We start from the raw sequence: 10,980 nt of genomic DNA, 5'->3' as shown, positions 1-10,980 counted from the left end.
ATCATGCCTCCCAAGAAGGATGTTCCAATGAAGAAACCAGCAGGGCCCCCTCCAGTCAAGAAACCAGCAGGGGCATCTCCAAACCTGCTGCCAAGCCAGCAGCAGGAGCCCCTCCAGTCAAGACTAAGGCTGAGCCAGCTGTTCCCCATTAAAAAAAAAACAAGGACTGTGAGATAAAGTTGGGGAAATCTTTCTGAAGGCAAAACAAAAAGATCAAGATGAAAAGTAGAAAAAAAGAAAGAACTTAAGGTAACAAAACAGGTGGTACAAAAGTTAACTAATAGTAGCTCCAGAGAATTAAAAAAAAAAGAAACTGAGAGAAGGAATTATTAGAGAAATAGTTCAAGAATAATCTCTGCAAAGTGTTTACCAGGCAATTAACATAATAAATAGAAATCCTTGGACACATTATAGAAGAAGAAGAAATTATTAGAGAAATAGTTCCAGAATAATTTCTGCCAAGTGCTTGCCAGGCAATTAATATAATAAGTAAAAAACCTTGGATACATTATAGTGAAATTTTAGAAGACAAGGGGAAGGGAGGAGGTACTTAAACTTTTTAGGGTAGGAGAGGCCATGGTGTGTGTGTGTATTTAGAGACAGGGTCTCTCTGTCTTCCAGGCTGGAGTGCAGTGACACAATCACAGCTCACTCACTGTAGCCTCAAATTCCTGGGCTCAAAGAAGCTTAGCTTCATGAGTCCCTGGGGCCACAGGTATCAGCCACCATGCCTGACACTCAGAACATGTTACACGTGATAGATGAGGAACCGTAATGACATAGGCCCTCTTGACAATAAAACTAGGAATCGGAAAGCATGCCGTTTTGCCTTCAAAATTCTAAGGGGAAATCATTCTATACACAGAAAAGAATTCTCAAGAATGAGAGATGTCTAAAGAGATTCTCAATTATTCTCCGACTTCCAAAAAGTCTCAAAAATTTTACTCCTCATTTATCTTGTATCAGGAAGCCACAAAAGAAGAGTTTTCCTAAAATAAGAGAGTAAACAAAGAAACAGGAAGCTATGGAACATAGGAGCAGGTGGCCTAACTCAAGATGGAGTAGGGTCTCAGTGGTGTTTCTGGCGTCATAAATAGCATCTGGGATGCGGCTCTTGATGTAGTCTGAGTGTGAGCAGGGCTCTCAAGGTTTGGGAGACACATGGTTCTGAATTAAAAGGTTTCCAGAAGGTCTAGAGCAAGATGTCACCTTCCTTGTGGATCAAGCTACAGGATCTCTCAGAGGTAAGATCTTATTATGTCACCCAGGCTGGTCTCCAACTCGTGGGTTGAAGGGTTGCTCCTGCCTCTGCCCCTGAGTTGTTGGAACTACAGATCCATTCTCCAGAATCATGAATCTCAGTGAAGAAAAATGTGAAACAGATAAAATAAAGAAGGGAAGAAAAGGCAGCTGTCTACCATCTGTAAAGGGAATTACAAATTTAGGAAATACTTGCTTTTCTAATGCAATCATGCAAAATTTGGCACACGTTTACATCCTTAGTGAACTGATGAGTGAGACCAAAGAAAATAGTACAAAACTCATGATTTTTCCTTCCTCAGACTTTCAGCTGGACCCATTAGTAGTGGAACTTTCAAGCCCTAGACCACTGACCTCAGCCTTCTTCACAGCATGAAGGAGACTAAGAAAGGACCACTTTCTCCTATAGTTCTTTTTAATTAGTTTGTCAGAAGGCACCTTGATTTAAAGATTTCCAACAACAGGGCAGTCAGGAGGTTCTTTGTTATCTGTTGGATGCAACGAGGACAGAAGAAACAAAATATAAGCTGGCATTCTAAAAGCATTTAACAATCTAACTACTAAAACTGCTGCTGATGAAACTAGAGAAAAAGTTAAAGCACACAGAAAACAGGCATGAAAATGAACTTCCCGGATCAGATCTTTATTGGCAAATTAACTAGCATGGTCGAAAGATCCTTTCACTGACATTTCCCTTCCTATAATAGAAGAAAGGGTTTCAAAACCTTTACCTTTGAGTGGAATGAGTTATAGAAGTTTACAGGAGACAGATCATGACCAGTACAGTGACACTGTTACAATAGAAAATAGTCATTAACCGAGAACCACCAAGACGTCTTCTTCATCTAAAGATAAGAATCAAGAAATTCATGACCAAAAACATATAAGAAGAAAATCTTCATCTGGAGCGAGGAACCCATTGTCATATACTGGAAAAATGAAAACCTTGAAATGAATGAAGATTCTTGAATGTCTGCAAGCATCAGAAGTGCTGAGTTACCCCTGAAAGAAACCCTACAGATGGCAGTGAAAAAGAAGATGTTTTGAAGGAAGCGTCGAGGCGGACAGTGGGGCTTCAGAATCTGAAAGCGCTTCAAGGCAGACCAGGCTGTTGAGCTCTAATAGTGGAGCTGGGGAGCACACGTATGGACACCTTTACCATCCATCAGTTGGTGAACTGCCACATGCTAATGAGACTGACAGTGGTGATGAGAGAATGGCTGCAGCTGTTTCTCCGCTTCACTTGAGCAGCACTGTAACTGGAAATAGAGATTTTGATGCAGAAAATCAGCCACTAAGTGTCTTGAATAATTTATGTTTTTCAGAGGAAAAGCATTTGAGGTTTCACAGTCTTCAAAATGCTTTCCAGACCCTTTCTCAGAGCTATATCACTGCTTGTACAGAATGTTCAATTTGGTCCTGTTTCTACCAGTTTCCATCTATTCTACTGCTAGGGAATGACAGGCTTCTATGTGAGAATCGTACTGAAAACCAACAGAAGTACCAAAAGGAAATGAGTTCTGCCGAAAAGAAAGCAGGAATTTATATTAATGCCAAGAAGCAATTGCTAATTTCTGCTGTTCTGGCTGTCCTAATTCCACATCTTAAAAGATTCCATCAGGCTGCTGAGTCTTTGTAAACTAAACAGACTTGCAAATTTTCCACTTATGCTTAATCTAGCACCATTCTGTTCTGCTACCTGCAAGAATGCAAATGCAGGAAACAAAGTTCTCTGTGGTCTCTACCATACAAGGGAACGTATTGGCTCACTGAGAGGAGGTACCTATACCACTATACCACAATGTAAGTGTTTTCACTTATGTGAAAGTGAGAAACACCCTCCAGGAAATTATTGGAACATATCGCTGGAAAGAAAAATGTGTCTGGTTTAAAAGAACCTCGCAGTGAATTGGCAGGCCATTGGGTCCATGTTAGTGACGTGTATGTGCAAGTGGTTCCGGAATCCAGAGCGCTTAGTGCACAAGATCACCTCCTTCTTTATGTAAGAGTATTATGATTATTAACGGCAATGATTATTTAGCTCATTTGTTTGAATGCTGCAATGATGTCCATAATATATGTACACATAATATGCCTTTGTAATTTTCTCTCTTCTGTAGAAAGGGCATGTCCCTCAAATGCTTCCTAACTTCTTCACCCTTTTGGTGAACCCTTTGAAAGTAAATTAAATTTACTCAATGCTTTCAAATCTATATTCTTAAAATAAATGTAAAAGCATTTTTTCAAAATATTTGTCCTGAGGGGACAAAAAAAATCCCCAGAATTTATAGTAGGAGAGGAAACCCTTATATGAGGTAGTCCATTATTAATCAGTATTCAGAAACAACGCAGCTAAATGAAATCATTTCTTAAAACAGTGTTTCCTAAATGTAATACCATTTCCCTAATTTTATATATATTCTGTATCGCTTTTGATTTATTTTTAAAGACATTTTTAGCTTTCATTTTTTAACCTTAGCCTTGTTTTGAGCAATAATATTCCATGTTTTGTGTGCTTGTTAAATATGTAACTGTTGAAGTTTGTTCATCATGTACTGCTCCACTTGAAATCATCTCAGGGCTATCTGTGGTATTTGTGTACCACTGTTTGGGGAACATTGCTATAACATATAATTTCATGAAGTAATACCAAATTTGGCACAGTGACTTTTAGTACCAAAAAAAAAAAAGAATGAGGAAGGCGGTCAAATACATGTATTTACTAAGCTGTAGGAGGAGTCATGAATATTTATGGAAAGAGAAACATATACCTGCGCAACTGAGCTTCATGCCACTTCCTTATACCAAAAATTTGCTGCATCAGCATAATCCCAGGGTGCAGTTTTGGCTCTCTGACAATCAAAAGGTGAAGCAGAAGCACGAAGGTTTCAGCACATAGCCTCATAGATGGGCTAGAATCAATCCCTGGTTGGTCGTCTCTTATCTGGAAAGAAGGCTGGTCAGTTGTTTGTGTCAATCATAAGAGAGAGGAGCAGCATTAGGTAGTTGGTTGAAATGAGCAGTGGAGCAAATCTTTCTAAAAGGCAGGTTCTGTTTAACTCTTAAGGAAGAAAGCTTGATGGCAATTAGCAAGGGAAGGGGTGTCAGTAGGTGCGTGTGACTTCCCATCCATCATGCCTGGATTTCAGTTTTTAAGGTTTATCTTGGGTCCCATTGGCCAAGAGGGGTCCATTCAGTTAGTTGGGGGAGTTTAGGGTTTTATTTATTTCTCACCAGGAACTTTGCAAAATTTCTTTGGTTTTGTAAGGTGTCTATTTAGATTAAAGAAAGAACTTAGTAGTCTTAAGTCATTTTGATGTCAGAAGTTATAAACAGAATTACATTTGCCTTTATCAGAGGTGAATAAAATACTTTACATCATTCACGTTATTTGATTTACCTGTTTGACAATTCAAAGAGGAAGAACTAAGATTGTTTAGTGTAACAAAATACAGTATGACTTTAAAAATGGTCACAGTACCTAAGTTTTCCAAGGATCATTTCCCAAAACACGTTTTGTTCCAGTTAATTTGTAAGGATCATTTATGATTTTTTTCTAGGAACAAATTCTTAGGAAAGTTGGAACAGCACATTTTCCAATTCATTGGAAAAGAGAATTTCACTCAATTTTGGTCCATTTCAAAGGTGCATGGCAGAGATGCCCATAAACTAGAAATGTTACTGTTTGACAAAAATAGTAGAAGTGGCCTTTACATTTTTTTGTATAAAAGCTCTTTTTCACATAGTTACTCTAGGTCTACTTTACATGTGCCCTTAGGAAATCATTTCAATAAAAAGACATTTTGAATTTAGTGCTGCCCTCCTACATGCAATTTCTGGCAATTATATACCTCATTTAAAAATGTAATTCCCCTGGCTCGGCGCCTATAGCTCAACCGGCTAAGGTGCCAGCCACGTACACCTAAGGTGGCGGGTTCGAATCCCCAGCCCGGACCCGCCAAACAACAATGACGGCTGCAACCAAAAAAAATAGCCGGGCGTTGTGGCGGGCGCCTGTGGTCCCAGCTACTTGGGAGGCGGAGGCAGGAGACTCGCTTGAACCCAGGAGTTGGAGGTTGCTGTGAGCTGTAATGCCACAGCACTCTGTCCAGGGGGATAGCTTGAGGCTCTGTTTAAAAAAAAAAAAAAAAAAAAAAATGTAATTCCCTGGGCGGCGCCTGTGGCTCAAAGGAGTAAGGCGCCAGCCCCATATGCCAGAGGTGGCAGGTTCAAACTCAGCAAAAAAAAATGTAATTTCTGGAACATACATAGGATCATAATTAGGTATAGCTTGTCACATATTTATTCAGAAACTAAATGTACGTTTCTACTCGTAAGAAGATATCAGAACCTCATCATGTTGGTTTAGGGTGCTACTTCATATTTCCAACTAAGGGTTTGATTTATTAACTATCTTTTAAACATGTGAAATCTCTCCATAATCAGGTTACATAAGGGTGTTAGAGGAGATTAAAATATTTGCAAATTTGGTTGTTTCCAAACACATTTACATATGCATATAAAATAAGCACTATGTCCATTTGCATTCTCTCTAAATTCCCAGATATGCTTATAAAATAAGCATGATATGCATTTGCATTTTCTCTAAATTTCCGATCGAGTGAATAATCTCACCTGCTTATGACGTGGCAACTGAAAGTAACTTCAGTGAACCTGTAAACCCAATTCCAAGTTCTTTCACACTGTGTTCAATTAAATGCCCAATTAATTTAAATGGATAGACTGTAAATAAAACCACGCACATGATTATCATCTAATTAGCACTGGCCAGCATTATAATATGCTCATTAGTGAGTTGTATTTTATCCTAAGGCCCATAATGAGTAATCAGGGTACACATGATTGGCGTGTAGCTGCCTGGATGCAACTATTCAACCAGTAAAGCAGAGCTAGGGCAAAATGTACCATATCTAGAGAAAGAAGACTATAGAGCCAGGTGGTAAACTGGCAATTTCTTCTTTCCTATAATTCAAGTACAGCTCCTGCTCTCAAAAACAAAGAAATAAATGTGAAAATAACAGAATAGCTGGAGGTAGAAAGGAAACTTTACCTGAAGTGACACAGAATAAGTGCCTGCAGTTATTATAAAAGATTACAAAAAAGGGAAAATATTTGTGATCTCTTATTCGTTAACAGTGTATATTTCTGGCACATCAATGTAGAGTCAAAGTAAGAGATGAGTAATGTTTTAATAATGAAATAAGAGATGAGCAATGTTTTACATGACTCAGGACCGTCATGTAAGCGCCAACTCTACCCTGATGCAATACTTTCTTAAAAGGTAGAAATTGAATCATTGAAGTGTTTCTCATAGTAATGTTCATAAGACATTTTATAATTAGAAAGTATTTTGTCTTCCTAATTTTAGCATGTTGTTGTGAAATCATTTGGCAGAGAGCAGGGAAGGCATATAACTGTAAGTTGTACTCACTGTTATGTACGTCGTAAGTCACCATGGCAGGTGTTGGCTCACTTGACACCCAATCCTACACTCCTTTCCTTTGCTTTCCCATGTTACAGAGGCCAGTGCTTAACTTCCCGGACTCCCTTGCAGCTAGAGGGAATACAGGCAGAAAGGCCCCGTGTGGGCTGTCCTTTACTAAGTAAAGCCTGGGTAAAAGAAAGCCTGTGTCCCATCTCACCTTCTTCTTTCCTGATTGCACAGCAGCCCTGCTGTGATCATTTGGACAAAAGGCACACACAACATAGCAGAGCAAGAAGGGAGACTGAGCCTGATCCCTGGACATCCTTAAGCAGCTACTCCAGCCTCAGTTGCCTGCCTTCAGCCATCTTGTTACAGGAGAAAAAGACATCTTTTACTTGTAGAGGTCACTGAAGTAGATTTTGTAGTTTTATTTGCTGTTGTTGTCAGTTATGTTTCAACACAATCTTAATAGACAGGGTTAGATTTTTACTAGTTAAAATCCTGAAATATAAATATAGAGAAAATAACAAAGAAGTATTGACTCGTGCCTAAGACCTTCAAATAGGATCTTTATATCTAGAGATATTCCAAAAAATATTCCTGGAACGAAGAAATCAATGTCTTTTTTTCAAATATCACTGCTGTGGGAAGAAGGTCTCACTGGAGGAAAGTCCTTGCAGCTCCTTCTAGTGGTTCTCCCCAGACATTCCATGTACCCTGTTTTAAATGAAAGAAGCTTTTACTTAGGCTCTTGGCATTTTGTGATTATGCTTTCTTATCCTTTCATGTGACAAAATTGGTGTTAGACTTGGAATGATCTAGATTTCATTGCAGAATATACTGGAGTTGGAAAAAAGAGAATGCATTTGACAAAGGAAGGGTTAGAAGAGACGGGGAACAAAGTAACCAGTTAATTTACAGCTGGATATTAATAGCAGTCACAACAATCCTTCAAGCCTACAAGCCAGAGGTATCCCCAAGTCCACCCACAGCTGTAGCAGGTGAGCCCAGAACAATAAAGATCCCCCACCCTGTCCAAGCCCTGCTTCAGGGAATTGCCCAGAAAGAACTCACCCTTGCATCTCAAAGAAAAGCAATGATAGAAAGGGCCTTAGTGAAGCCTGAGAAGGTTATGTACCCTTTTGGAACTTGAGTTCTAATTTTGATCATCCTCTAATCTTGCCATCATATAACTTGGTGTAAGAGTTGTGTTGCATTCAGGAAGCAGACAGACTTCAACAGCCATAAAGAATTAAAAAGTCAGTTTTATCTTATGTCTTTGAGAGACCCATAATTAATCCACAACAAAGTTACTGAAATGCTATTTCAAACTTGTAGTCACTCTCCTCACTCAGCACAGTCATGTAAGCACCAACTCTACCCCAATGCAAAGCCAAGTTTCCCTCTTCCTTCTTTCTTCTCCCTCAGCCCTTCTCTTATCTGCCTAGTATCTCTTCCAGCAGGAAGAATTTCCTCTTTAGGATGCTAAGGAAGAGGAAATGATAATTTAATTATAGGATCTCTTTTGCATGATAGTGAGCAGGAAGTCTGTGACTATGCTCATGTTAATAATTTTTGTTCTGTAATATCACTTAACTGATTTCATAATCTATAGAGCTCTTTTTATAGCTATACAATTTATATTCTAATTTGAAAAGAATGTTTTAAAGACTGAAATGTTTTATAAAAATCCAACACTTTTAAATAAAGTAGCCCATTTCAAAATAGACCACTTTGTTAGAATTTGTAGCCTTGTTCATTGCCTGTAAGTAAAATTAAAACCATATTTATAGGATACATTTGCCAAGGCCTTCCTTATCACCTTCTTGTTCCACTTTACAGAGAAGTAAACTAACAGTACCTCTGGAAGTCTTTCACAAAGTGCTTTATGAAGAGCAAACGAAACAGAGGAACAGGTAGACAGCCAAAGCATATTAAATTTTATTGAATGAGACCCTCAGAGTTGCAGAATGTTGAAGCTGGAATGGACCTGCCATTCTAAGCCTATACTGAGCCCTTAGCTAAAAACTTACGTCCACTAATGTTAACTGGCCTCCTTGAGTCACCATGGTTAGATGCGGAGCCAGGCCTGGAATGTATGCAGGATGGTTTGGTCCAGGGTGCTGGTTGCTAAACCCCACAAAATCTTTTGCACCTTCTAATCTTTTGTGTCTTTGAACTTGCTGGCATGCTCCCGCCTACACTCTGACACCCCTTGAGATTCGCATGTGGATCTATGGCACATGCCTTTTGTTTGGCCAGAATGGGCAGCATGTCAACGTTCCAAAGCTAGAAAAGAGGTGCACAGTAAAATCTCAAAAACACAGGCAGGAGCGGTTACTTTTCCTTTGTTAAGTCAATGTAGTCTTCATACAGAAAGATAGCAAGGGCTCTACCATGTCTTTCAATTCAAAAGACTGCACAAAGGCAGTGTTTTGAATGATCATGTAGTAAAAGATATCAAGGGTTAGGTGATTTTGATGCAGGATTGTTGAGCCTAAGGGCAAGGGTGGTGTCTGTGTAGGGCAGTGATGGGTGAAGGCCATGCCACCTTCCATTAATAGCGGGATACACAACCAGGGATGACAATCTGGCCAATACTGTTATTAAGACAAAATCTGAATCTTGGAAAAAGCCAATTCTTTGAACAGGAATGAGAGTGGGATTGGCCTCATTGCTGCAGAGGGCAAGTGAGAGCCAGAGGGAGAAGCTTCATCTTCACTAGCTGCAGGGCTCTTCTCCTGGCACACGTGTGCCCTGCTTCCCCTGCAGAGCACCCACGGAAGTGGCTACAGGGCTTTTGGCCACCACCACAATGTGCTTCCAGCACCTTCCCGCCTGCTGGGGTCTGTGCTGCCAGCCCCACTCAGCTGGCCCCCAGCTCTCCCTCCCTCGTCCCTGTCCCTGTCCTGACAGCTCCTTCGGAACAGATTGTTCTCAGGGAATATATCAGACAGACTCTCTTAAAAATCACATGGCACAACATTAGGAAAAAAGAAAAGATTCTAAGAAATTTAAAAATTCAAAACAGAAGACAATTAATTGGTTTTAGACTAACCTTTAGAACTTTAATCTTTGATTTTTTTCCCCTCCTTTAGAGCAATCACTTCTATACTGCCAAAATAAATGAGATGTGCTTCTTTCTGAGTCATTGCCGTGATCTCCATCAAAGGACAGCCAAGACAGTAATTAGTACTCCACACCAACCCTGTCTCAGATTTGACATAAACTGCATTTGTGCTTTGCAGAGCTGAAATGAAAGCACTTCTAATCCTCAGAATTTTCTCTTGAGTTTCTGTCATTTGGTCTGCCATTTCTGGAGGTGTTGCTTCTTATAGATCTTTTCTACTGTTAACTTCACAAACAACAACAAAGACTTAACAAATTAACAAATGGCACCATATTCCCTTCAGAGGAAATTACCATCTGAACGTATTAGAGGGAGGGAGGAGAGGGGTAAAGTTAGAAACACCACCTTAGTTTCTTGGTGACATTGAAGTAGGTCCAGGAATTCATCCCAGAAACTGTGTTTCCAAAGCGGCTAGGACAGACTGTCTATGAGGGCAAAATCCCCTATGAGGCAACTAGACACTCACGGTCCTTTTGGGAACAGTTTCTGAATATCCACATAAGTGCTGTCAGGCAAATGTGTATACTAGACCCAGAGAAGCACGAAAACTTGGTCAGAAAGTCACCTAGCCATCCAGGATGTGGCTCTGAATATTGGGTAAAACTCTGCCCAGTTTTGTAGTCCTTAGAGCAGCAGTTCTCAACCTGTAGGTTGCGACAGGGACTGTATTAAAGGGCCATAGCCTGAGGAAGGTTGGGAACCACTGCCTTAGAGGGTTTCCAGGGCCTGGTGCAGGGAAGGGGAACCTAGATCCTCCCATCTGACCCAACAGAGCTGAGAGTCCAGCCAGACCAAGGCAGCTGGAGCTCAGAGGACAGAGAGAAGAGTGAGCCACAGAGAACCTCAGATCTGCAGAGGAAACGCAGAAATCTGGAAATCTGGGAAACACAGCAGGATCTGCTGCTGTCTTCTCCTCTCAGTTTGCGGGGATTCACGTTCTCACAGTAACATGGTACAGGTTACAACATGCAAAACTTTCTGTTGTGTTTTCAAGGAAAAGCACTGTGGAACTTGATTTGTGCAGTCCACTTCAGTGGCCACTACACACACATGACTATTTAAATTAATTAAAAGCAAATAAAGTTTAAAAATTGCAGTTAGCTTCATCAGCTGCATTTCAGGAGCTCGGTGGGCACCATAAGGC

The 10,980-nt window shown here is 40.2% G+C and overlaps 1 pseudogene; it reads left to right on the top strand.

The window, feature by feature from the left end:
* The first annotated feature begins 3 nt into the window (after positions 1-3).
* Positions 4-3,455, top strand: LOC111727011 (annotated as a pseudogene).
* Positions 3,456-10,980: the final 7,525 nt, after the last annotated feature.

Source organism: Otolemur garnettii, unplaced genomic scaffold (genome assembly GCF_000181295.1).
Source record: "Otolemur garnettii isolate 467f Iridium unplaced genomic scaffold, OtoGar3 scaffold00090, whole genome shotgun sequence".
Classification (NCBI taxonomy): Eukaryota; Metazoa; Chordata; class Mammalia; order Primates; family Galagidae; genus Otolemur; species Otolemur garnettii.
The sequence above is the reverse complement of the archived record's forward strand: the minus strand, read 5'-3'. Positions and strand labels throughout refer to the sequence as shown.